Source organism: Macaca mulatta, chromosome 15, assembly GCF_049350105.2.
Source record: "Macaca mulatta isolate MMU2019108-1 chromosome 15, T2T-MMU8v2.0, whole genome shotgun sequence".
NCBI classification, from domain to species: Eukaryota; Metazoa; Chordata; class Mammalia; order Primates; family Cercopithecidae; genus Macaca; species Macaca mulatta.
In genome coordinates this window covers 3,056,464-3,082,603 of record NC_133420.1, presented here as the reverse complement: position 1 = coordinate 3,082,603, position 26,140 = coordinate 3,056,464, and the positions used below count along the sequence as shown (strand labels likewise).

Below are 26,140 nucleotides of genomic sequence, written 5' to 3'. Positions count from 1 at the left end.
CTCCCTTCCCTGCAATCCACTCCAGCTGCTCACGGCCAGTCAAGGGGGGCGCTCTTCAGAGAGGAGCAAACGGTTTGGAGGACAGCCTGAACTCCAACGTCCCAAGCGTGGCTTGCCAGGAAGCACAGAGGAAGGATGCAGGTCCCGAGAAGGAGGAGGCACAGGAGGACGATGAGAGAGAAGAGAGAGAGACAAGAGAGGCAGACTGCCCAGCGGGGGGCTGAGCACAGGACCTGGCTGAGGTCTCCTGGGGAGGGGCAGAGGCAAACAGGCTGCTGCTTCTAGGCTGCTCGGGAAGATACAAGCTCGAAGGGGCTGCAAGGCAGGACTCACTGAGGAGCAGTCATGTGGATGCCCCGCCTCTCACATGGCACACACTGACAACATGCAACTCACATGCAACACAACACAACACGCATGTACAATGTGCTTATACAACACTGACAACACACACTGCACACAAACACACACAACCTATACAACACATACCCAATACATGCAACTCACAACACAATGTGCATTTATAACACACTCATACGACACATAACCAATACATGCAACTCACAACACAACATGTGCGTACAACACACTCATACACACATACAGCACACGTAAGTTACATACAACACAACACGCATGAACAATGCACTCATACAGCACACACAACACACAACTCACATACAACATACACATGCAACACACTCATACAACACACAACACTCATACAACACACAACACACGTAACTCACAACACAACATGCACACACAACACTCATACAACATACATACAATACATGCAACTCACAACATACACATACAACACACTCATACAGCTCACGTACAACACATGCAACTCACGTTCAACACAACATGCACGTACAACACACTCGTACAACACAACACTCATACAATGTACACACAATACATGCAACTCACAACACAACATACACATACAATACACTCATACAACACATACAACACATGCAACTCACGCACAACACAGCATGCACGTACAACACACTCATACAACATATAACACATACAACATACACACAACACACGCAACTCAACACAAATACATGTACAATTCACTCACAACACACAACACTCATACAACACACAACACATGCAACACATAAACACATGTACAACACACTGATACAACACACAACACTCATACATCACACACAATACATGCAACTCACATACGACATACACATACACACATACAACACACAACACTCATACAACATACAAAGCATGCAACTCACAAATACACGCACAACACACTCATACAACACACAACACTCAAACGTACAATAAGTGCAACTCAACACAATATGCACATACAACACACATACAACCCATGCAACTCACATACAACACAACACACTCATACAACACATTCATACAACACACACTATACAGATTCTAAGTATGAAATAGAAAACAGCACATGCACAGTTTCTAAATTTGATGAAAGCTTTTTTCAAGAAAGTCGTCCAACATCCAAACTGGTACCATGTCCTCATTTTCAGTTGCTGTTCAGATTCAAGCATTTTTATCATCTACTCTATGAATTATAATACAGCATAAACCCATTTTTCATTTTACACCCACTTTGCGGTGTGGTGCTCCAAAACAGGGGCCAGGAGCCTCAGAGTCGTCCCTCGGAACAAAACACAACCGACACTCAGAGGCCAGGAAGGGAACTCGGGGGGTGACACACACTCTCTCATCTGCAGAGCTCTGCTTCAAATACTTTACACGTAACCAGGGCTGGAACGGGTTGGTGAGGGTACAGACATGGCAAACTGAGAAGAAACTGGCAGGTGGAGAAAGATCAGTCAAAATCCAAGGAAAAATGCTGAACATTTTCCACAAATAGTTCACACAACAGATGATACTCAGGCTACTGAAAGTTTATTGAGAGGGGTCTTGCTCCAAAGAAAAAGTTCTCTCCCAAAGTTATCAAAGTTTCACAGCAGGCACCTGCCCCCAACACACCATCTTCCGAGGGCCTAGGAGTCAAAAAGAAGGTAAGACAGTAGTAAGGGTACAGGGGGAGGAGAGCGGGAGGGGACCGAGAACTCGGAACCAAGAGATGGGCGGACACTGAATGCCTGACTCCAAGGTTATCACCTCAGAAAACAAGTCTGTTTAAGTCCGTAGTAACAGTGTTAGTACTTTCACTGAACCTGCACTCAACACTGGAGAACCTCCCTGTGTTATGAAGACGATCTGAAAAATAACATTAATTCACAACGTAGAGTGATGATTCAGCCACAGAAAATAAAACTGACATAATCCACTACAAGTCACACTATGTCTTTCTTTAAGACTGGTTTATGATACAGAAAAGAGGCAGTTTGAGATCTAAAATACTTAAACTGGCAAACACCTTGTTTCCCTGAATTCTCACAACCGTGGCATCGGCTAGAGTAAGACAGAGTGGTTTTCAGAGCTTCCAGAACAGCAGAACAGATCAATCATAAATATGCAAAAGTGATCTGAAAATAGAATTAATTAATATTCCACGTTTTGGCTTAAACTAGTCATGTGATTTCCAATAAGTGGGAAACATTCACACCAATTTTTATAAGAAAGTTCAATGTGAACACATAGTACAGAACATTGCCTTTGTTTTGGAATTTATTTATTTAATATGACAATTTCATTTGTATTTAGTTATTCCTGATGTTGAATGCTCATCTTTATTAATGATGAGCTACCCATTTTCTGACTGAGGAAACAGAAAATTGTCACTGCCTAACAGCAATACTCAAAACAGCCTGTATGAAAGGAAAAGGTATATCTGTGTGCACACAGATGCATACACATGCATACACGTACCTATACATGTACACACGTGTGTACATATGTGCATACACATACACACATACACGTGTATGCACGTGCACACGTGCATGCACATGTACACGTGTGTGCATGAGCGCACATGCATGCACACACACGCACATACATGCATACACACGCATATGCACATACACGTACACTCATATACACACATACATATACACACGTACACATGCACACACATACATGCATATACACGTGCACATGGACACGTGGACACGCACATACACACGCATACACACATGCACACACATGCATGCGTACATGCATACGTAAGTATCATCTCAGGTACGTGGATTCAAAATTCTGATGCAAACGAATAATTACAAAACAGGGTAGGGTGTCAACAAGTGAGAATTGAGATGAAAGTTCTGATATGTTCCAGAGACAATACGGGAGGTCGTCACATCACATAAATATCTTACCCATTTTAAACGTGACAATTCCTGCCAACATCGGCCTGGATTAAGATGATTTCATTGACATAAGGAACAGAAAATATAATATTTATTCTAATGAGATTCTGTAATCATTACATTATTTTCACAATTATAAGTAATCACTAAATAACTTCCTCCCAAGGGTCTAAAAATAAAAATAAGATAACAAAAGAAGGTCACAGTGCTGACAGCTTTATCATGCAAATCACAACTGTGAAAATTAAGCACGTTTTTGAGACTATGCCCTCCTCAAATATCCTTCCTGGAATTTTGTACCAGTAATGGCTGGTAATTCATTGTTATACCAGCTGGAAAGTATATCATTTGGGGTATGTGAAGTAAACATGTAAAGAGAAATGACCACACACACCTGAAACCAGGCCTCATTTCACAACTGTTTCCTACTTTCGATTTGCTTAGTTTACTTCATGAGGTATCTCGAGGAGAGAAAGCAGAGCTGGGATCTGCCCTGAGGCTGCTTCGGGAAGAGCTGGGTGGGCACCAAGACCCTCAGACCGAGGGCTGAGCTGCGTGGCTATGACCCCATCACTGCAGCTCCCCAAGCGTGTGTCCCTGTGTGTCACGCAAACCCCTGCCACACAGGGGACACACGCCACACGCCTGACACAGGCTCAGCACACAGGGAGCTGCAGGGGCCTTTGAAAACAGTATGCTGAGAATAGATAGGGCTCAAGGACAGTATCTCCAATTGAACTTTTAATGAACTCCCGTAGGCGCCAAGAAGGCGGGCAGATAAGGAAGAGCATAGAAACAAAGAACTGAGTAGAAGGTTACATCTGGGAAAAGAAAGTTTGTTTTGCATTGCATTCTTTCTGCTGACGTGGGGTTTATGGAGTATAAATAAAGTGAGGCGGAGGCTCTGAGCGCGGCCGCCATGTTCTCTGTGTGTCTTTGTCTTTTGTGTGTTCTTTCATTCTCCACCACCCCCGGCACGGACCCCAACAAGTGGCGCAGCGAGCAGGGTCAGCACGGGTGAGTAGGGGAGAACAAGAAGGGGAACCCCCTAGGGGCGGGTAAGGCCCGGATATTGTTAAGGGGAACCTTCTTAAGCTTTCATTATGGGGAATTCCATCTCTCTGGCCTCAGAATATTTACGGCTGTTTCAAGGACTGTTGCTGTCTATAGGAGTAAAAGTGAAAGAAAAAGACTTTGAAGTGATTGTTTACCCATGTTGAACAACATTGTTACTGGTTTCAGTATCAGACTAAAGTGCAGCTGAATCGCAGAGAATGGTTACAGGTAGTAAAAACTCTGCTTAGAGCTCTCCAGTTAGGGGATATTATGCCTCTAAAATTGTGGACCTTGTGTGACTCTATCACTCAGACATTAGAGTTACTTGAGACTGATTCAGAGTGTGGTAATGTAGCCACAGGAGGAAAGATATCTGAGGATTTGGAAAAAATAAAAATAAAATAAATCTGAAATGGAGCCCATTTGTGCCAGGATAACAGAGGATGGGGGGGATAGCAAAAGGGGGAGAAGAGAAAAAGCCAGCTCTTCCTTCTTCTAAGGGAAATTCTGACATGCAGTGTATTATGGAAATGCTTCAACAAATATTACAGATATATTCTTCTAATTCACCTTTGCGAGCTTTCCCTGTTTCTTTTCATTCTGCCCTGTTAAAAGAGGATTTTCCAGTGCCTCCAACCCCCCAGCTTCCTTATCTTTACCTTTGTTTGGCAAAGTTGAAGCCCTGTTCACATCAGACATACTTTAAATTTATACTAAACACCTGTTTAATATGTTAAAACCAGTGTATATGTATATCTTATTGTTTGTTAAAATATTATGAGTATTTCAATAGTCAATAAATAAACACATTAATATTAACTATTAATATTAATATAGTATTAATAACCCCAGCTAGGAAATTGTTATGTTATAGGGGTGCATAGGTTCCACCAATTTACACTCCAAACAGAAGTTGAATATTCGAGCTGCTTAATACATTAACTACCTCTTGATATTTTCTGTGTTTTTAAATTTTAACCATTGTATTGTGTATGTAATGATTCTCAATTTGGTATTAATATACATATTTCCTAGTGAGTAATGATGTTAGACATATAGGTTTATTGTCATTTCTTTGTTCTGCTACTTTTGGTTGGGTTATTTGCCTTTTCTTATTAATATGTTGAGATTCTTTATATTTGGGGATATGACTATTATTATATATTATATATACTTTTAATTTAAAAAAAAATTTTAAGGAGCTGGATCTGTTTCCAATTATTTGTGCTTCTTTTGCTCCTAATGCTCAGTTTTCAAATGGTGGCAATAATGTCCAATTTAATGCCTTACAAATTAAATTTTTAAAAAGAAATGAAAGCTGCCATTTCTAACTATGGACCTCAATCTCCTTTTATCCTTGGTCTTCTTGATATTTTTCATCAGAAAATTTGATAATTCCTATAGACTGGAAGACTTTGGGGAAGGCTTTTCTTGATCGTTCTCAGTGGTTACAATTGCACAGCTGGTAAATGAACAAGGCACATGTATAGGCTAGAAAAAATGTTATGTGTGATCCCCCTGGACCCACTGAGGAACAACTCACAGGCACGGACCAATATGCTACTCTTAATGCTCAGGCTGGTTTAGATGATGTTGCCTTTACTCAAATCAAGACTTTGTTTTTAAGGGCCTGAAATAAGGTAGAGATAACAGGAAAATGTTCCCTTTCCTCTGTGAAGATTTTACAGGGCACAAATGAACTATATTCAGATTTCGTAGCCCGTCTTCAGGATGCTGTCTTCAAAATTGTGGGTGCTGGCCTTGCTTCAAAAATTGTGTTATAAACATTGTCTTTTAAAAATGCTTATGCTGACTGTTAAAAATTGTTAAAATCGTTAAAGGCCAATGGGGCCAATTTAGATAAATATATTAAAACTTGTGTTAGTGTTGGAGGGGCTATTTATGATGCTCAATTATTTGCTGGAGCTTTGTCTAAAGCCTTAAAAGGAATTAACAGACAAGGTGTTTGTTTGCAGTGTGGTAAACCTAGACATTTCAAAAAAAAGAATGTCATAAAAATTGAACACTTTTATCCCTCAAGGCAGAAAGCTGCCTTCAGAGGTGTACAAATATTGTGGTAAAGGTCGACATTGGACAAATAAATGTCGTTCCAAAACTGATAAAAGTGGAAATTTACTGTCTCCTCTCCTGGGAAACGGGAGCTGGGGCCCACAGGCTTGGGGCCCCAACAATTACAATAGAAGTCTACTACAATATTCAGTGAGCAATGGCCTACAACATTAAGGAATAAATTCAAGTCCTCCTTAAGGATCCCACACCTTACCCCAGTTTCTCAGCTTTATGCGGCAACTAAGCAGAGCGCCGCTGCTGACTTAGCTATTACTCAGCCTTATACTTTGTCTCCTAATAGAGGAGTATATAAATTAGCTATTAGAGTGTGTGGCCCTTTGCCAAAAGGACATGATATTACTAATAAAATGTTTATTTTGGTACAAGTTTCACAATTTATACGCCTAGAGGCAGGGGAACGTATTCTCAATAGAGAGGGTTTCGTAGCACAGAAAAAACTGTTTTTTGGGAAACTTTAGTTTCTAATCAAAAGCCTTTATGTTCATTGCACATTAATGGGATAGTTTTAAAAGAGTTAATTGATACGGGGGTGAATATGTCTATTATTTGTTTAAATTAGTGGCCTATACAATGGGAAAAAAGACAAGTTTCAGTTATACTCACTGGCTTGGGTGCTGCTTCTGTGATTTATCAAGACATAGAACCTTTAACCTGTGTCGGTCCTAAAGGTCAACAAGGTCAAGTGTTTTTTTTAATTTTTATATTGTTCCTATCAATATTAATTTTTGGGAACAAGATCTTTCACAACAATTTGCTGCTTTTTTAAACATTCCTCATATTTCCTCAGCTGCCGAAAATAAGATGTTCAAAATGGGCTACAATCCTTTAAACTCATAGCCACCACTCCTATTTAGGTGAAACAGTGACTATTATTTAAAGAAATACTTAGGACTCTAAAAGAGTAAGTCAAAAAACAAATGGCCGAGAGGAATATAAAGCCACGTATTTCTGCATGGAATTCCTGTCTTTGTCTTGTCTTAAAATTATAAATGTTTACATTAAACCTAGGGAAAGTTTACAGCCTGGTCTTCCTAATCCTGCCCTTATCCCACAAAGTTAAAACCAGAGAAAAGCAGCAAGATGCTTTTGTATCATTACAAACTCAGCTTTCTTTCTACTCACTTAATATTGCCACAGAAAAAATTTAACTGGATTTTCTTATCAATATTTAGGTTATACCTTGGGGGCACAAAATATTCGACCCCAAAAAATTCAAATTCGACGTGATCATTTAAAAACATTAAATGATTTTCAAAAGCTTCTAGGAGACATTAATTGGATGCGTCCTGTTTTAGGAATACCAACATATCAGTTATAACATCTTTTTTCTATTCTAGAAGGAGACAGTCACTTGGACAACTCACGGCATTTAACTCCTTTGGCTTTACAGGAACTCCAGCCTGTTGAAGAGCAACTTCAAAAGGCCCTTCCTTTTGTTTATTTCATACTTTACCTTCTCCCACAGGAATGATTCATCAAACTAGTCGACCACTAAAATGGATCTTTTTGTCCAATAAAATATCTAAACGCTTGGCTACTTATATCGATCGTTTAGCTGAACTGATCATCAAAGGACGGCATCACTGTCGACAACTTTGGGGAGGAGATCCTTCCTTAATTATCTCTCAATTCACTCATAGTCAGATCACTTATCTTCTTGCAACTTCTGATTCTTGGCAAGAAGCTTCATCAATCTTGAGTTACAGTTTATCCTTATCCCTCGGTGCAATAGGGAGAATTGTTTGCTATTCTCATGGTCTTACTTGATTTCCCTACTACTGGTTGTAACATTGTTAGTGATTCTCAATACGCCGTTTATGTTACTTCTTATATTTCTCAGGCCACTTTACCTCTTTGTACTACTTCTTCTCTTCAGAAATTCTTTTCTTTGTTATCCTTTACTTTGAGCCAACGTCGAGCTCCTTTATTCATCACTCATCTTCGTTCTCATTCTCAACTTTCTGGACCATTAGTTCATGGTAATACTCAGATTGATTTGCTTTTAATCGGCCACCTACATGCTGCAGAACAAAAATATACTCTACATCACACTAATAGTTCTGGCCTTCAACGATGGTTTCATTTAACTCATAAACAAGCTCGTTCTCTTATTCGAGCTTGTCCTTCCTGTGCTCCTTTGAGCATTCCATCCTTCCATCCTGGGGTTAATCCACGAGGTGTCCCTTCTTTTAGACGATTAAAGTATGTTCATCATACCATTGATACCTTTTCTCATTTCTGTTATTACTCATCTCTTAGCTTATTTCGCCATCATGGGCATTCCTCATACTTAAAACTAATAATGCCCCTGCCTATGTCTCTCGTAAATTACAAGTTTTCTTACAGCAATACAATATTCAACATATCACCGGTATCCTGGGCAACAGTCAAGGTCAAGCCATCATTGAGCGCACAAATTTAACTTTAAAAACTTAACTATTAAAACAAAACAAAAAGGGGGAAATGAGCCCCCCAGAAACCAGATTTTGAAACCAGATTTTGAAGGTTCTTTTTACCTTAATTTTTTTGAATCAATGGAGACAATTGCAAGACTCTGCTGTCGTAACCCATCTTTCCTCAACTCCCTCGGTGATAGTCCCTGCTGACAGTTTAAAGGTTTGGTATCCTAATGAAGAAGGTAAGCATGTTCAAGGGCAAGTTCTAAAACAGGGACGGGGCTATGCTCTTGTCCTTACAGGGAGTGGACCTGAGTGGTTTCCTACAAGATGATTGAAACCCTGTTGAAAAGAAAACTGGATTCAGCATGCATTTCTTCCTTTGTTAGATGTGCCTCGGCGGGAGACTTATTTCTCTTAGTGAGGCTTTGTATGAATATTGGACTTATATTCCCTTTCCACCCTTGTATCAGGGAGTCGCCTGAGAGGAGGCGGAAATTAAGGTTTTCACCAATAACATTACTTGGATGCCATCCCCCATATGGACAAGGACAACATAGAACGTTAAACAGCAATTATAATCAGCACATACCAATTTGGAGTGGAAGGACTTCCAATATGTATGGGAAATAGTCCTCATTGTCTCCGAAAATTGCATGAAGCTTGGGCTGTTCGTTATAGTCATGTGGCTGCTAATACTGTTATTATTGTAGCTAGAAGTTTTTAATATAATCATACTGTATATAGTAATGAAACTATTCCTAGTTCTTTACTTTTTGGTCCTATTCTAGAGGTTTCTCCTAATATTGAGGTGCTGGAGTGACAATAATGTCGGGGAACTAAACCCCGGATTTTATTAGAATACAACGGGATGCAAATAACTGATTGAAGTGTGCACGGTGATTTTCAAACAAAATTTAGTCACATACCTTTGAAATGACACTGGGTAAATAAAAGTATTGCTGCTAACAGTAATGAAACCTTGGTATGGCGTGAAGGAGGCCTGAAGTACAGAGTTATTTTTGGAAGTTGTTAGTTGCAGGCGATGCCATTAGCACTTTTGTGGGGAATATGCCCCTTTATCTTTCTAACCCGAATAACTCCTTTCATATTCAGTTATATCGGAATACCTCCTGATATATTATTGCTTGTGTCCGTAAGCCCCACCTATTATTAGCAGGAAATTTGACATGGGATAATCTTACGGGGACTGTTAATTGTACAGATATGTGTACATTTTTGTCTTGCCTCAATCATTCCTGGTGGCACAATTTTACTGAGGATATTTATATCCTCAGGGCTCGTAAGGAAATTTGGCTACCTGTTAACCTTACGCGACCATGGGGGGCATCACCTCTTGAGACTTATATTTGGACTTCTCTCCAGTGAACCCTCCGTGCCCTTGGACTTATAATTGCCTCGGTGATGAGCCTTGTCGCCATCGTCTCCACTGCAGCCATAGCAGGATTCGCTCTTCGTCAAAGCATACAAAATGCTGAATTTATGCAGCAATGGCACGAACAATCTCACCGGTTATGGCTTCAACAACGAAACATTGATTCTCAACTTGCTGAAAGATTGGACAACATGGAGCAAGCATTGACATGGCTTGGAGATCAGCTCACTGTACTCAGTACTCGGATGACATTACAATGTGATTGGAACTCCACTCAATTTTGTGTAACGCCTGTGCCTTTTAACATCTCTCAAAATTGGACTGTAATCCGAAAATTATTAGTAGGCCATAAAAATATTAGTTTGGACATCCAGGAGCTCACTCAGAACATTTCCGAAGCATTTCGACAACAATTACATGTGTTGTCCGGAACTGTAACCCTTCAGGAGCTGGGTCAGCGCCTTGCTTTAACCCATGGACCCAGATGAAGATATGGACTTCTACAATCTCTGGAAGTATATTGCTTTGGGCACTTGGATTGGGTCTACTTCTTTTGGTGATTCGATGCTCCCTCCATCGCCTCCAAAAACAAAAGAAAACACAAGAACAAATATGGGCTACCTTTTTAGGATTGAGGCAAAACAAAAAAAAAAGGGGGGGAAATGCAGGGGCCTTTGAAAACAGTATGCTGAGAATAGATAGGGCTCAAGGACAGTATCTCCAATTGAACTTTTAATGAACTCCCGTAGGCGCCAAGAAGGCGGGCAGATAAGAAAGAGCATAGAAACAAAGAACTGAGTAGAAGGTTACATCTGGGAAAAGAAAGTTTGTTTTGCATTGCATTCTTTCTGCTGACGTGGGGTTTATGGAGTATAAATAAAGTGAGGCGGAGGCTCTGAGCGCGGCCGCCATGTTCTCTGTGTGTCTTTGTCTTTTGTGTGTTCTTTCATTCTCCACCACCCCCGGCACGGACCCCAACAGGGAGCGATCAGTAAGTGGTGACTAGAGAGAAGTGACGGCCTTCAGCGTGGACGGAGAAAACAGGCCACAGACTCACAGAGGAAACGCCACAGATCCACAGACGGAGAAAACACCACAGATGCACGGACAGAGGAAACACCACAGACGCACGGAGGGAAGAAAAGCGCCACAGACGCATGAAGGGAGGAAAAGTGCCACAGACGCAGGGACGAAAGAAATGCCACTGACGCACGGATGGAAGAAACACCACAGACGCATGGATGGAGGAAACGTGCCACAGAGGCACACACGGAGAAAACAGGCCACAGATGCACGAACGGAGGAAACGCCACACATGCACGGACAGAGGAAACAGGGCAGAGACGCCCACACACCAGTGTGGAACGTCGGACAGGAACGTCCTGGCCATGCACTGTCCACTCCCCCTAGAGACTTCCCACCCCAGAGCACTCAGGATGGCTGTGGAGCGCCTGCCACGCACCCCAGAGGCGAAGCTGGGGAGCCAGAGATGAGCAGGTTCACGTCCATCAAATGCAGCTGCAATCCCTGTAATAACTGCAGGTCACTATTAAACAGAAGGGCACCTCACTTGGAATAAAAGCACTCTGCATAAAAGAACTAAAGATTGGCTGGAGACAGCTTAGAAACCGTCACCATTATTCTTGTTAGTGACAGTGAAGCTTCAAGAGTGGTCATTTTTCCTGTAGAAATCCCACAGAGGTGATTCCTGGAACTCATTTAGAATATTTCTTTCTCAGAAACCACACAACCAAGAACTTAATAGTGCCGTCTCTTGACCAGAAAGATTCAGATTTCTGATGAAACTAAACCCTGTCCAGCCTCCTGATTCTAGAAGATGCTATACAGAAAAGCTAACTCAAAGGGGTCTCATTTCTTTTGTCGTCCATGACACATATAAAAAAAAATTTTAAATATACAAAAAATGTAGGAATTGTACAGTGAATACCCATGTGTCTACCCCCTGGATCACAGATTAGATTTAAATGTAAAGTTCTAAAGGTTCCCAGCTAAGGAAACGTGCAGTGTAAGCCTCTACCTGGTTAGAACCAAGGGGAATGGAATGAGCTTTCCCCAGCCTTCCTGCTCAGCTGGGAGGAGCTGCCACAGCTCAGCCACCCCACCCCAGAGCACCCAGGATGGCTGTGGAGTTCCTGCCACCCACCCCAGACGTGAGGCTGGATAACCAATCGCGGTGTTAAGAATGAACCAGCCTTTAGAGGCCATGTGGTCTATACTTGAATAGAAAATGTTCCAGGAAACTAAAGATTCCAATGCATGCACTGAATTCCTAACCATTTGAAACCCAGGCTCCTCATCTATATACAAAGAACAACACTCTCTCCTGGGAAAGCATTTCAGAAGCACGAAAAAGGATCCACATGAGAGCAGCTGAAAACTACAAGGCATCATGCAATTATAAACCTTTTTCTATATCTTTGTTTCAAGGAATGTCAGCATTCTAAATATTGCAGTTCATCCCACATCACCTTTCAGGAGCAAATCATAACGATCAAAACTATCAGCAGAATCACTACCAGCTCAGTCACCACGTGCTTCTTCTTCCCGCATGACAATTCCTGCAGAACGATGGGACCATCCCAGAATGGCTCCCTGCCATCATGTGCCCATTCTCCTTCCCCAGGGAGCTATTCCTGTACTCATGGGGCATGGGAAACCTGTATAACGTCACCAGAAAGTCCTTGTTTGACTTACACACTTCCCAGAAGGACTGATTTTATCCAGACTCCTAACTGTGTCAAACACTAAACCTGAAAAATCATCAAGAAACCAAAGAAATGTAAGGCCAGGTCCTGCCCCAGGTGCATGGCTACTAGGGGAGAAATAGAAAATGAGACATGAAAGGAAAGTTTTAAGATATTCAGACCATCACTGGATGATTCCAGGAACCCATTACAGATCATTGCTGTTCCTAATAACAGGAAAGAAATTCTAAAATCCCAACAGGCATGGTGAGTCCCTCACTTGCATGAAGTGAAAATAATAATCCATCACTCTCTTCAAAAGGACAAAAGAAAAACTCTACTTCCTCTTCATATTAATTTGTGTAAAGCAACTTAAGTGAGAAAATCTTAATGTCTGGACTGTGATATCAATAGCAAAATAATCCCAAGATTCCCAATTAAAAGATACAGATGGGCTGAATGAATTTAAAACAAGAAAAACTGACTATATGCTGCCTACAAAAAACTCAGTTCAGCCGCAAAGACACACATAGACTAAATGTGAAGGGATGGAAAAACACATTCCACATTAATGGAAATCAAAAGTGAGCAAGAGTAGCCATATTTATTTCAGATCAATCACAATTTAAGTCAAAAACTGTAAAAAGGAGACAAAAAGGTAATTATATAATAAAGAGATCAAAATAGCAAAAGGATATAACAATTACGAGTATATGTGCACCCAACAACAAAACATTCAGATATATAAAGCAAATATTAGTAGATCTAAATAGAAAGAGAGGTCTGGCGCAGTGCCTCATGCCTACAATCCCAGCATTTTGGGAGGGATGTGGAGGCAGGTGGATCACCTGAGGTCAGGAGTTTAATACCAGTCTGGCCAACATGGTGAAACCTTCTCTCTACTAATACAAAAAATTAGCCCAGCATGGTGGCACATGCCTGTAATCCCAGCTACTTGGGAGGCTGAGGCAGGAGAATCACTTGAACTCAGGAGGTGGAGGTTGCAATGAGTTGAGATTGCACCTCTGCACTCCAGCCTAGGCAACAACAGCAAAACTCTGTCTCAAATAAATTTATATATACATAAATATACACACACACACACACATATATATACGTGTGCGTATATATATATATCTATCTATATATATATATATATATATGGAGAGAGAGAGAGACAGAGAGAGACAGGGAGACACCAACACAACAATAGTAGGAGCTTCAAAATCCCACTGTCAGCACTGGAGGTCATCTAGACAAAAAATAACAACAAAACATCAAATTTAAAGTCCAGTGTAGACCAAATGGACCTATCAGACATTTACAGAACATTTCATCCAACAGATACATAATGCACATTCTTCTCCTCAGCACATGGAACATTCTCTAGAATCCACCACATGTTAGGCTACAAAAGAATTCTCAATACATTTTTTCTAAAATTGAAATAACATCTAGGATACTCTCAGACTCTAACAGAATAAAGCTATAAATCAACAACAAGGAACAGACACTTCTCAAAAGAAGACATTTATGCAGCCAATAGAGACATGAAAAAATGCTCATAATATAGAATGAGACCACCACTTCTCCTGTTGTCTTTCCCAACTTTTCCCGTCTCCCCTTTTCCCTAGTTTATAAGACAGGAGAAGGGGGAGAAAACAAAAAGTTGGAAGGAAACAGAAGTAAGATAAATAGCTAGACGACCTTGGCACCACCACCTGGCCCTGGTGGTTAAAATAATAATAATAATATTAACCCCTGACCCAAACTACTAGTGTTATCTGTAAATTCCAGACATTGTCTGAGAAAGCACTGTAAAACGTTTTGTTCTGTTAGCTGATGCATGTAGCCTCCCATCATGTTTTGTCTGCGGCTAGTCCTGCTACAATAATCACTCGCCATCAGAGAAATGCAAATCAAAACCACAATGAGATACCATCTCACACCAGTTAGAATGGCGATCATTAAAAAGTCAGGAAACAACAAGTGCTGGAGAGGATGTGGAGAAATAGGAACACTTTTACACTGTTGGTGGGACTGTACACTAGTTCAACCATCGTGGAAAACAGTGTGGTCATTCCTCAAGGATCTAGTACTAGAAATACCATTTGACTCAGCCATCCCAATACTGGGTACATACCCAAAGGATTATAAATCATGCTGCTATAAAGACACATGTACATGTATGTTTATTGCGGCACTATTCACAACAGCAAAGACTTGGAACTAATCCAAATGTCCATCAATGACAGACTGGATTAAGAAAATGTGGCACATATACACCATGGTATACTATGCAGCCATAAAAAAGGATGAGTTCATGTCCTTTGTAGGGACATGGATGGAGCTGGAAACCATCATTCTCAGCAAACTATTGCAAGGACAGAAAACTAAACACCGCATGTTCTCACTCATAGGTGGGAAATGAACAGTGAGATCACTTGGACACAGGAAAGGAAACATCACACACTGGAGCCTGTTGTGGGGAGGGGGGAGGCGGGAGGAGGGAGGGATAGCATTAGGAGATATACCTAATGTAAATGATGAGTTAATGGGTGCAGCATACCAACTTGGCACGTGAATACACATGTAATAAACCTGCACATTGTGCACATGTACTCTAGAACAAAAAGTTTAATTAAAAAAAAAATCAACAACAAGGAGAACTTTCAAAACTGTATAAATACATAGAAATTACACAATATGCCCTTGAATAGCCAATGGGTCAATGAAGAAATGAAGAAGGAAATTTAAAAATTTCTTGAAATAAATGAAAACAGAAACACAACATATCAAAGTTTATGGTATACAGCAAAAGCAGTATTAAGAGGAAAGTTTATAACAATGAACTCCTACATTTAAAAAACAGATTTAAAATAAACAACCTAACAACGAACTGCAATGAGCTAGAAGAGCAAGAACAAATCAAATCCAAAAGTGGTAGAAGAAAAGAAATAACAAAGATCAAAGAGGAACTAAATAAACTTGAAACTAACAAATATAAAAATGAAGAAAAAAATATTGGTTTTTTGAAAAGATAAATAAAATAGACAAACCATTAGCTACACTAAGCAAACAAAAAGAAATCCCAAAGAAATAAAATTAGAAACAGAAAAGGAGAATGATAGTTGATACTACAGAAATACAAGGGATCATTACAGACTATTTTGAACAATTGTATGTCAACAGATTGGAAAATCTAGAAGAAATGGATAAATTCCCGGACACGTACAACCTACCAAGATGGAACCAAGAAGAAACGGAAATCCTGAAGAGACCAATAATGAGTAACACGTATGACTAAGTAATAATAAAAAGTCTCCCAACAAAGAAAACCCCAGAACTAGGTGACTTCGCAGCTGAACTCTACACATTTTTATTTCAATTCTTCTCAAACTATCCCAAAAGTATTGAAGAGGAGGGAATTCTGCCAAGTTCATTCTTCAAGACCAGCATTACCCTGATACCAAAATAAGGCAAGGACACAATAAAAAGAGAAAACTATAGGTCAATATTCCTGATGAACACAGATGCAAAAATCCTCAACAAAATACTAACAAACTGAATCCAACAGCAAATCAAAAAGATTATACACCATGATCAAGTGGGATTTATCCCACGATGCAAGGATTGCTCATCAAACACAAATCAATAATCATGCTACATCACATCAACAGAATTAAGGACAAAAACCATAATATCATTTCGATAGATACAGAAAAAGCATTTGATAAAATTCAACGCTGCTTCATGATAGAAAGTCTCAACAAACGAGGCACTGAAGGAAACATACCTCAACACAATAAAGGCCATATGTGACAAACCCACAGCTAACATAATGGGGAATGGGGAAACACTAAGAGCTTTTTCTCTGAGATCTGTAAAAGACAAGGACGCCCACTTGTGCCACTCCTATTCAACACAGCACTGAACGTCCTAGTCAAGAGCAGTCAGGCAAGAGAAAGAAATCAAGGGCACCCAAAGTGGAAAGGAGGCACTCTAATTATCTGTTTTCAGACAATGTGCTCTTATATATTAAAAAAAAAAAAAAGACTCCAGCAAAAATCTCTTTGAACTGATAAACAAATTCAGTAAAGTTACAGAATACAAAATCAACATATAAATATCAGTAGCATTTCTATAGACCAACAATGAGCCAGTGAAAAAAGAAATCAAGAAAGCAATCCCATTTAACTACAAAAATATAAAATAAAAATAAAAATACCTCAGAAGAAATCTAACCCAGAAGGTTAAAGATCTCTATGAGGAAAACGATATTCTACCCTCGGAAGGTAGAACAGTGGCTTCTAGAGACAGGAAAGGGCGGCGGGAAGGCAGAAAGGGAGAGGTTGTCTAATGGATACAAAATTACATCTAGATAGTAAAAATAAGGGTTAGTGTGCTATAGCCTTGTAGGGTGACTATAGTTTACAATTTATTGTATATTTTCAAGCAGCTAGAAGAGAGGATTTTAAATATTCCCAGCATTAAGAAATGACAAATGTTTGAGATGATGGACATGCTAATTACCCTGAGTTGCTAATTACACACGAAAAACATGTATTGAAATATCATACTGTATCCCATGGATATGTACTATAATGTGTCCATTAAAAATAATAATTGTTAAAAACCCAAGGGTCATTTCTCATGTGTCCTTTGTCAGTGTTGTGGTCCATTGGTGGAGACCTAGCCATTTGCAAGTAAGACTATAGTCACTTGAGCTGAAAGCAAATGAATCGTCACAAAAATTACCACTGGCACCGAGTCTTCTTTCCAGAATTTCCTGCCCACAGCACTGCCACAGTCACTGTGGGCAGGAAAGACACACTAGCACCCAAGTTTCAACCCCAGTAAAGTTGATGCTTTTATTTCTCTGGTTTGGAATAGGTGTGTGTTCATAATTTACGTTTACTCCAACTGTCCCCTTGCTTAAATAGCTTCTTAAGGATAACTTCCTCTTACTAAATCCCAACAGCTTCTGAGCATCCATTATATTCTCCAAAGTAAATAAAAAGAGAAAACGTGTTGAAACCCTGATAATGTTCACTTAAGAATCCAGCATGATGTACAGCTTGAAATGGCTACTCCACCTTGTTCCTTTACATGACTTTTAAAGTAGCCCCAGTTATTATACATAATTGAAGTCATAATTTCTGCAATACCATTAGGTCCACGAACGGTGGGGCCAGGGGACTTCAAAGTCTGTCTCCGATTTTTTTTTTTTTTTAAAAGGAAAGCTCATGAGAGTAGGTAATGAAAATAAATATTCACACAACTCGGAACAGGGGATGGTGAAACATAAAGCTCCAGCCTGGCACAGGTGTCCAGCCAGTGAGGGTGGGGACACAGACTCATACGGTCCCCACAATCCCTCAGAAATGCCACAGACAGGTGGGTGGCCTGAGACAGAGCCAGGCTCCGAATTCCGGGAGCTGTCTGGCTCATGTGCACCTCATGTGGTCCACACTGCACGAGGATGCCCAACGTCACCAGTCCCGGTGCAGAACACAAGAATGCCCCATGGCATGAGCCCCCGCTGCACAGCATAGCCCGAAGGTGCCAGCTCAGACTCCTACACACGCTGGTCACCAAGGCACTGCCCTCCAGGAAGGAGGACCCCAGAGGTCGTGGCAGGGTGAGGTTCTGCTCTTCATCATCCGCGAGCAGAGGGGAAAGTCCCAGCAGACATTTGGGGAGCCTCTACACGTGGTTCTGGGACTCTGAGTGGAGGTTCAAAGATGTCCCCAGGTACGCCAGACTCAAACCTAAAAAAGACCCATTCTTCCAGATATGCCCAGACTGGAACCTATATAGGCCATCCTTCCTAGCTTTTCTCTGGAAAAGCAGGCTTAAAAGAGTATCGACTAAAAGGGGCCACCAGGAAGACAGAAGTCCTATCTTTAAAAAAAGATTTTTTTTTTTTTTTTTTAAAAAAGAGGCACTGAGGCTCTGACCCATCTGAGCACAGAGTACATGCTCGGCAGCCTCTGTCAGAGCAGAGCAAGTACACACATGCTCTCCATGCCCTGTGCTCCCAGCACCCGTGCTCCCCGCACCCATGCTTCACACGCCCGTGCTCCCCACACCCGTTCTCCCCGCACCCGTCCTCTCCACGCCCATGCTCCCTACACCTATCTGTGCTCCCCATGCCTATGCTCCCTGCAGCCGTGCTCCCCGCACTGTGCTCCCTGCGCCCATGTCTGCTCCTCGAGCTCTCTTCCACTGGTTTCCTCTGTACATCCCTCTTGATAGTCACTGTCACCTCGAATCACCTGGCTAAATGGAGGTAAAGCAAAAGTCTAGAGTAGCACATTGGAGGACAGAGTGGAAGTGGCTATTTACCAAGCAGGGCTATGAGATGAGCGCATCTGATCCCCATTAATCCTGACGGTCAGTTGATTAGCCCTGTTCAACAGCTGGGGACACTGAGGTGTGGAAGGACGGGCTTGCTTACCCCAGACGATGCTGACAGTGTGGGCCCAGCCCAGTCCCACAGCCACCAGGAGGAGGCTCCTCACTGGGCAGGCGCGGAGGTGCAGCCCAGAGAACGCTTGGGACCCTGGCACAGACTCCTCAGGAAGGAAACAGAAAGGCCCACAGAGACTCAAGCAGCACAGAAGAAGGTCACCCACAAGTTAAAAATAGATGTTTGTGCTTTACCGTCCCAGAGTGCTAAAAATCCAACCCACTCACACGCACAGCCTGACGTGAGCCTGGCCTCCTGCAGCACTGGGCTAAGCGAGAGACGTACCTGCCTCTCTCCCGACAATAGCAGACTTGGCAGCTATTCTTCAATGTACTTGACACGCTTCCGTGAGGGATTAAGCGACACTCTGTCGACACTGGCTAAGTTTAATCCTGACACAGCCAACCATCTAGATCTGCAGTGAACAAACAACTTACTTTGGATGATTCTGCCACTAACAAAGACCCTGAATCTCCCACCAAAGCTTAGTGACACGACTTACCTTTCTGTTTTCATTTCAGGTACACTGGCCCACATGATCTAATTTACCTGCTGATAATGCCTTGGAAAGACCACCAGGGGGCCCCACACCATTTTCAGCTTTAGAGGGATGTGAATTTCCCTTTGATGAGAAAGGTGATGGGGAAATAAAACAAGGATCCAAAACAGATGCCTGTGTGTTTCCTGGGAGTGATAAAGTCAGGAACTGCCTCTGTGTGTCAGGCGAGGGAGTAACAGAGACAATGGCACCAACTCCTGAGACAGAGGACCTGATGCATGGTGCAGCTACCGCCTGTGGCCAAGGAAATTCCAGGGAATGTAGACCCCAGTTGTATGGTACAGCCACCATGTGCGACCACAGAAATTCCAGGAATGCAGACCCTCAGTCACATGGTACAGCCACTATCTGCAGCCACAGAAATTCCAGAGAACGCAGACCCTCAGACACATGGTACAGCCACTATCTATGGCCATGGAAATTCCAAGGAATGCAGACCCTCAGTCACATGGTACAGCCACCATATATGGCCACGGAAATTCCGAGGAATGCATACCCCAGTCGCATGGTGCAGCCACAGCCTGCAGCCACAGAAATTCTGGAGAACGCAGACCCCAGTCGCATGGTACAGCCACTACCTATGGCCATGGAAATTCCAGAGAACAGAGACCCTCATTCCCATGGTACAGCCACCACCTATGGCCACGGAAATTCAGGGGAACGCAGACCCTCAGTCACATGGTACAGCTACCACCTGTAGTCACAGAAATCCTGGGGAACACAGACTCCAGTCGCATGGTGCAGCTACCACCTATGGTCACAGAAATCCTGGGGAACACAGACTCCAGTCGCATGGTGCAGCCACCACCTGCAGTCACGGAAATTCCAGGGAATGCAGACCCCAGTCACATGGTACAGCCACCATCTATGGCCACGGAAATTCCAGGGAACATAGACACCAGTCGCATGGTGCAGCCACCACCTGTGGCCATGGAAATTCTGGGGAATGCAGGCCCCAGTCTCTAAAGTATGAACTTCACTGCAGTGAATGTGGAAGAGTTACTCTCTGTGCAGAGCTCAGTATCCAGAAGGGGAGATGGCCCCAGGAATGCCTTCCTCCTCTTCAGAGCTCAGGGCCTAGGGCTGACACCCTTGGGAGGGGTCCTTGTTCAGCAATTGTGCCTGGAGAGGGTCCCCCAACACTCACCGTGCACCTCCTAGGAGCGGAGGCTACAACAGGGAGCCAGAGACCAAGCTCTGCTCAGACAACAGTGAGCTGATGGCCTTCCACTCTAAGTTCAATAGGGACCCAGGGACCAAGCTCTGCTCAGACAACAGTGAGTTGATGGCCTTCCACTCTAAGTTCAACAGGGACCCAGGGACCAAGCTCTGCTCAGACAATAGTGAGCAGATGGCCTTCCACTCTAAGTTCAACAGGGACCCAGGGACAAAGTTCTGCTGAGACAACAGTGAACTGATGGCCTTCCACTCTAAGTTCCAACTGCATGGAATGTGTATTCCATGAATGCTTGTTAAATGAATGATTCATATAAGGTCATCTGCGCTGACCTTTGCTGGTCTGCTGACTGTGAGCTTCAGAGCATAGGCCTCATTCCTGGAGCAGCCAGCTCTTCCCAGAGCGACGGCCACTGCAGGGCAAAGCCCAGAGCTTGTCCTGCAGCAACACACTCAGGACCCTGCGCTGGGCACGCTGGGGGCCTCTCCAGCAGAAGATCCCCAGCCCTGACCTTGCAATACCAGTGAACCCCAGGGGAGTCCCAAGTGCTCAAAATCATGTAAATGTCCATTGTGATTTAACATATCAATTTTAGAAGAAAGGGCATATTGCCACCTCCCTCCTCAAATTAGGGACTATAAATCGATCCATCACCCTAACTGAGACTCTGCCTTAAATTCTGCTAAAACTACCATCCAAACACTCAAATTTACATTAGCGTTAAGGGAAAAAAAAAAACTAAAACAAACACCTGTAAGAAACGGTCAAGTAACCTGTGATACATCAACCCAAAGATTAAACATGAAAACAATGAAGTAGCAAGATATTAAAAGAATATAAACTCTATGTACATCATGGCCCAAGGTTCTAAAATTACACAGAGACAAAGACTGGAATGGAAGGGGGATATGTTTACAGATACATTTTTTATTTTTTAATTTTTAATATTACTTCTCTAATGTATGATTTGACTAACCAGATAATTCAGCAAAAAATAAAAAAATTAATTGTGCCTATAGATAAATATGTAAAGAATCCTTTTCTCTGATGCCGATGGAATTAGTTTGGGTCTGACCCACAGTCTTCAACCTTTTAATTAAGACACAAAAATCATCTTTCAAGCTGTTAGGAAAAAAAGAAGAAAAAGACTGAAAACCAGGAGCCCAGAAGAAAAGGACTCGCTATGTATCACAGCGTCTCTCCACGCCTCTCCACCCCGGACAGTGCTCCCTCTTTCCCCATTTTCATACCTACTGCACAAAACACTTAGTAAAGAACTATCTCAATTCATGAGTCACACAGCACAAAGGGCCAGTGTCGCTGCCAAACATACCCTGCAGCCCCAAAACGAAGAGGCAACTGGTTCCTTCCTTCCTCAGTGAAGGAAGAATGAGAGGCTGCTGGTTGTCATTTTAAATCTCACACCTCAATGTCTTAGCACTTTCCTGCTTTGTTGGTTTCCAGGGCTTATTAAAATTAACCACCCCACCCCCCCCCCCCCGCGGATATTGAAGAAAGAAAGCAGGACGGTTGTGCAGGCTTCCAAGAGGCAGAGCCCTGCTTCCGCGGCCACCTCTGTCTTTCTACCCACAGCAGCCGGGTTTACCAATTAGTCTCCCTTAAAGAGCAGTTTATGCTCATCGCGAACAAATGGATGCAAATGCTTCTTTTGAGATGCAGCAAGTTTTTGGCCCTCAGCAGAAAGAAAGAAGAAAGAATGGAAAGAAAGAAAGAAAGAAAGAAAGAAAGAAAGAAAGAAAGAAAGAAAGAAAGAAAGAAAGAAAGAAAGAAAGAAAGAAAGAAAGAAAAAGAAAGAGAGAGAGAGAGAAAGAAAGAGAGAGAAAGAAAGAAAGAAAGAAAAAAGAAAAGAAAAGAAAGAAAGAAAGGAAGAAAGAAAGAAAGAAAGAAAGAAAGAAAGAAAGAAAGAAAAGAAAGAGAGAGAGAGAGAAAGAAAGAGAGAGAAAGAAAGAAAGAAAGAAAAAAGAAAAGAAAAGAAAAGAAAGAAAGAAAGAAAGAAAGAAAGAAAGAAAGAAAGAAAGAAAGAAAGAAAGAAAGAAAGAAAGAGAAAAAACAGGGCACTGGCACAACAGTCATAACCTCTGTGTGGCACACACACAGAAGGAAAGTTAAAGCCCTGGAGGCGGAGGCGTTCGGAAAGGGAAGGTGGAAGTAGGAAGGACGCCCACGGGATAGAGTGGTCAGAAACAGACCACCTCACCAAAGGGCGCCTTAGACGTTCCAGAGGACAAAATGCCCCTCTTTCCAGGGTAAACACCCATTTGCCAAACTCAGCCAGTGACGGTAAGCAGGAGTTTGCTTTTTTTTTTAAGGCGTCTGAGTAACGATGACAAGAGCAAGAAATGAGCTTAATAATGGGACTGACAGGGCCCTGGGCTGGTGACTCTGCTGATGTGCACAGCATCAAAACCCAGGTTCCTCAATGCGCTCCCTCTGCAGTTCAGGACAGCACTACAACTCACCCCATCAATCACTGCTTAAAAAATCAGTTCTAAAAAAAGACGACCCATTTGAAAGCAGCCGGAGGAGGAAGACAGAGAGTGTCTCACAGAATCCAACCGCTTGTAGCCTCGGAACCATAACAAGAATATGAAACTAGCGGGTCCAGTGTGAGGCAGAACAGAGACGCCGTCACGGCTCTCAGGAGGCTGAGCAGGAAGCGCATGGCTCAGGCCCTGCAACGCCCTAAGGGCGCCTGGAGCAGCCCACAGGCCTGTGTCCTTCGTGTGGGTTCACCTTCCTAGTTTCCTGGGTAAATTCAATGTACAGCATTTATTCGCCAAGAAAAGAACATTCAAATCAAACTACTGTCATAACTCTGAAGGGCTCTTAACACTCCAGTCCACACGTTCAAAAGCCCACAAATATCAGTGCTGCCACTGTGCAGGTAACAATGTTTTGGATGCGTCATGCACGTAACCAGTAACGACGTTTTCATGTTTTCCGTAGCCATCTCATTCAGGATACTAAAATGATCTGTGACGACTTGATACTTAGTTATCTGTGATTTTCAGATAGATTTAACAAGGCTACCTGGCCAAGAAGGCCTCAGCCTCCTGAACCTGGGCACCGGTGCCCCTACGTGCACCCGGGGCCTGGGGAGCGCAGTCTCCACCACCTCTCGCTCTTCAATGTTAAATGTCCTCCCGGAGCGCCTGCGTCGTGGGCCCAGGCTCGGCCCCTCCTGGAGAGCCCTTTCCACATTACAGGACAGGGGAAGCCCAGAGCCCGCGCTGCAGCGCCACTGACGTCCCGGAGTCCCCGATTCCTGCTCCTTCCCGTCCGCGGAGGCTGGCGGGGAGGGCCTGGGACCCATTTTAGTTTTCGGTTTTGTCACGAGCCGGAAGGCGACAGCACATGCGAGCGCAGGAAACCCTTTTTTAAAATCTTCCAACGGAAACGCGAGGGGCTGCCGGACTGCCTCGGAGACGCTAGGCGGGAACCCACAGCACCCCTGCCTTTTCCCCCATTGCAGCAGCCGGGACCCCGCCCACGCCGCGGGGGGCCCGAGGCGACAGGAGGCCCGCCGAGATCCGGCCGTTTCTTCCTCCACAAGCTGGGGGGTGGCGTGGGGCGGAGTTGGGGGGCGGGGGCAACTTAAGAAGTGATCGCGCTGTACCCAGGATTCGGAGGGGAAGCCCGGCCCCATCCTACAGCTCAGAGGCAGAACGACCCCGGAAGGTGCTCCAGGCGACCCCCTCTACCAGGCTCAATTTAAAACATAAACCGGAGAGGGTGGAAAGCTCACTATTTTCCGAATGGAGGTTCCTATCGCCATGTTCCTTCCTCCTCCGCCCCACCCGGCATGGACCCCGGGGCTGCCTTGCCGGCTCCCGCCGCCCCGCAGGTACCCCTGCCGCTCCCGGGCACGGGCTTCTCCCCAGTTCTTCCCATCGCTTCCCCGCTCTTCTCCCCAGTTCTTCCCATCGCTTCCCCACCTTTCCCCGGGTCCTCCCATCGCTTCCCCCTCTTCTGCCCGGTTCCCCCATCCCCTTCGCCCTGTTCTCCCCTTCTCCCTCTTCTCCCCTTCTCCGTCCGTCCCTCCCTCGCCGCCCGGAGGGGGGCGCGCACCTTGAGCATGTCCCCCGCTGGTCACCACGCCGATGGCCTTGCCGGCCCCGGAGAAGTGCTCCAGGAACTTCCGCAAGGAGCCCTTGGGGGCCCGGGAGTCTTCCGCGTCCAAGGCGAGGAGGCCGAGGGCAGCCGCTAGTCCGGGTGCGCAGCAGGCAATGGAGACCCTGCCCGCGTGCGCCCGACTCGGAAACGCTGCCCCGCCCGCGCCCCCGCCCGGCCCTAGCGTCAAAGGGCCTTGACGGGCGGGGCCCAAGCGCACAGGAGGGGCTGCGGGGGTGGGGCGCGGCTAGGGGCAGGGGCAGGGGCAGGGAAAGGGGCAGAGAAAGGGGCAGGGGCTGGCCGGGGCCGGGTGTGGGCGGGAGGACCTACGCGGGGGTCGTCGTAGGTGGCTGCCGCGCTAGCGGTGGGTGAGGTCGCGGAGGCGGGGGTAACACCACAAGTGGGCGGAGTCCCTGGGGGTGGGGCCGCGTTGCCGGTGCGCTACCCTTGCGGGTGGGTTGGAGGACTCTGGTTGGGGCCTTTAGAGATGCCCGGAGCGCCACAGGTGGGGGCAGGGGCAGCGACCGGGGGAGGGGAGACCGCAAGGGGGCGGGGTCACATCGTTCGCTGGGCGGGTCAAGGCAGGGCGGAATAGAACGCCGGGAGCATCTCCCGGGGCGGGAGGGGGGGGGCAAGGGAGACCGTGAGTGGGCGCGAACGCCGGGGCCGGTGGAAACCCCGCACTTGCGGGGAGCGCCGATGGCGGGGCGGGGTGGAATTGGGGCGCGGAGACCCCACCTGGACGCGGAGGCTCGCGGCAGGCCCGGTAGATCCGGCTGTTGTCAGCGCCGAGCCCGGCCGCGCGCACAGCTTCTTGGTGGCGGCAGGATTCCTCCTGGGGCTGCGCTAGGAGCCTCTGCGCGC

General features: G+C 44.2%; 2 long non-coding RNA genes across 3 annotated transcripts; one reads left to right on the top strand and one right to left on the bottom strand.

The window, feature by feature from the left end:
* LOC144334918 (uncharacterized) lies at positions 1–26,140 on the bottom strand. The gene is made up of 3 exons (XR_013405176.1): positions 25,235–26,140; positions 3,303–3,337; positions 1–247 (listed from the first exon to the last, which is right to left on the bottom strand). It is a non-coding gene; the product is annotated as an uncharacterized LOC144334918 (long non-coding RNA).
* LOC144334912 (uncharacterized) lies at positions 4,175–21,938 on the top strand. Of its 2 annotated transcripts, none has more exons than XR_013405170.1 (2): positions 4,175–4,310; positions 19,931–21,938. It is a non-coding gene; the product is annotated as an uncharacterized LOC144334912 (long non-coding RNA). The 2 variants fall into 2 exon arrangements; XR_013405169.1 differs by lacking the exon at positions 19,931–21,938 and adding an exon at positions 8,776–11,150 and having other exon boundaries at positions 4,191–4,310.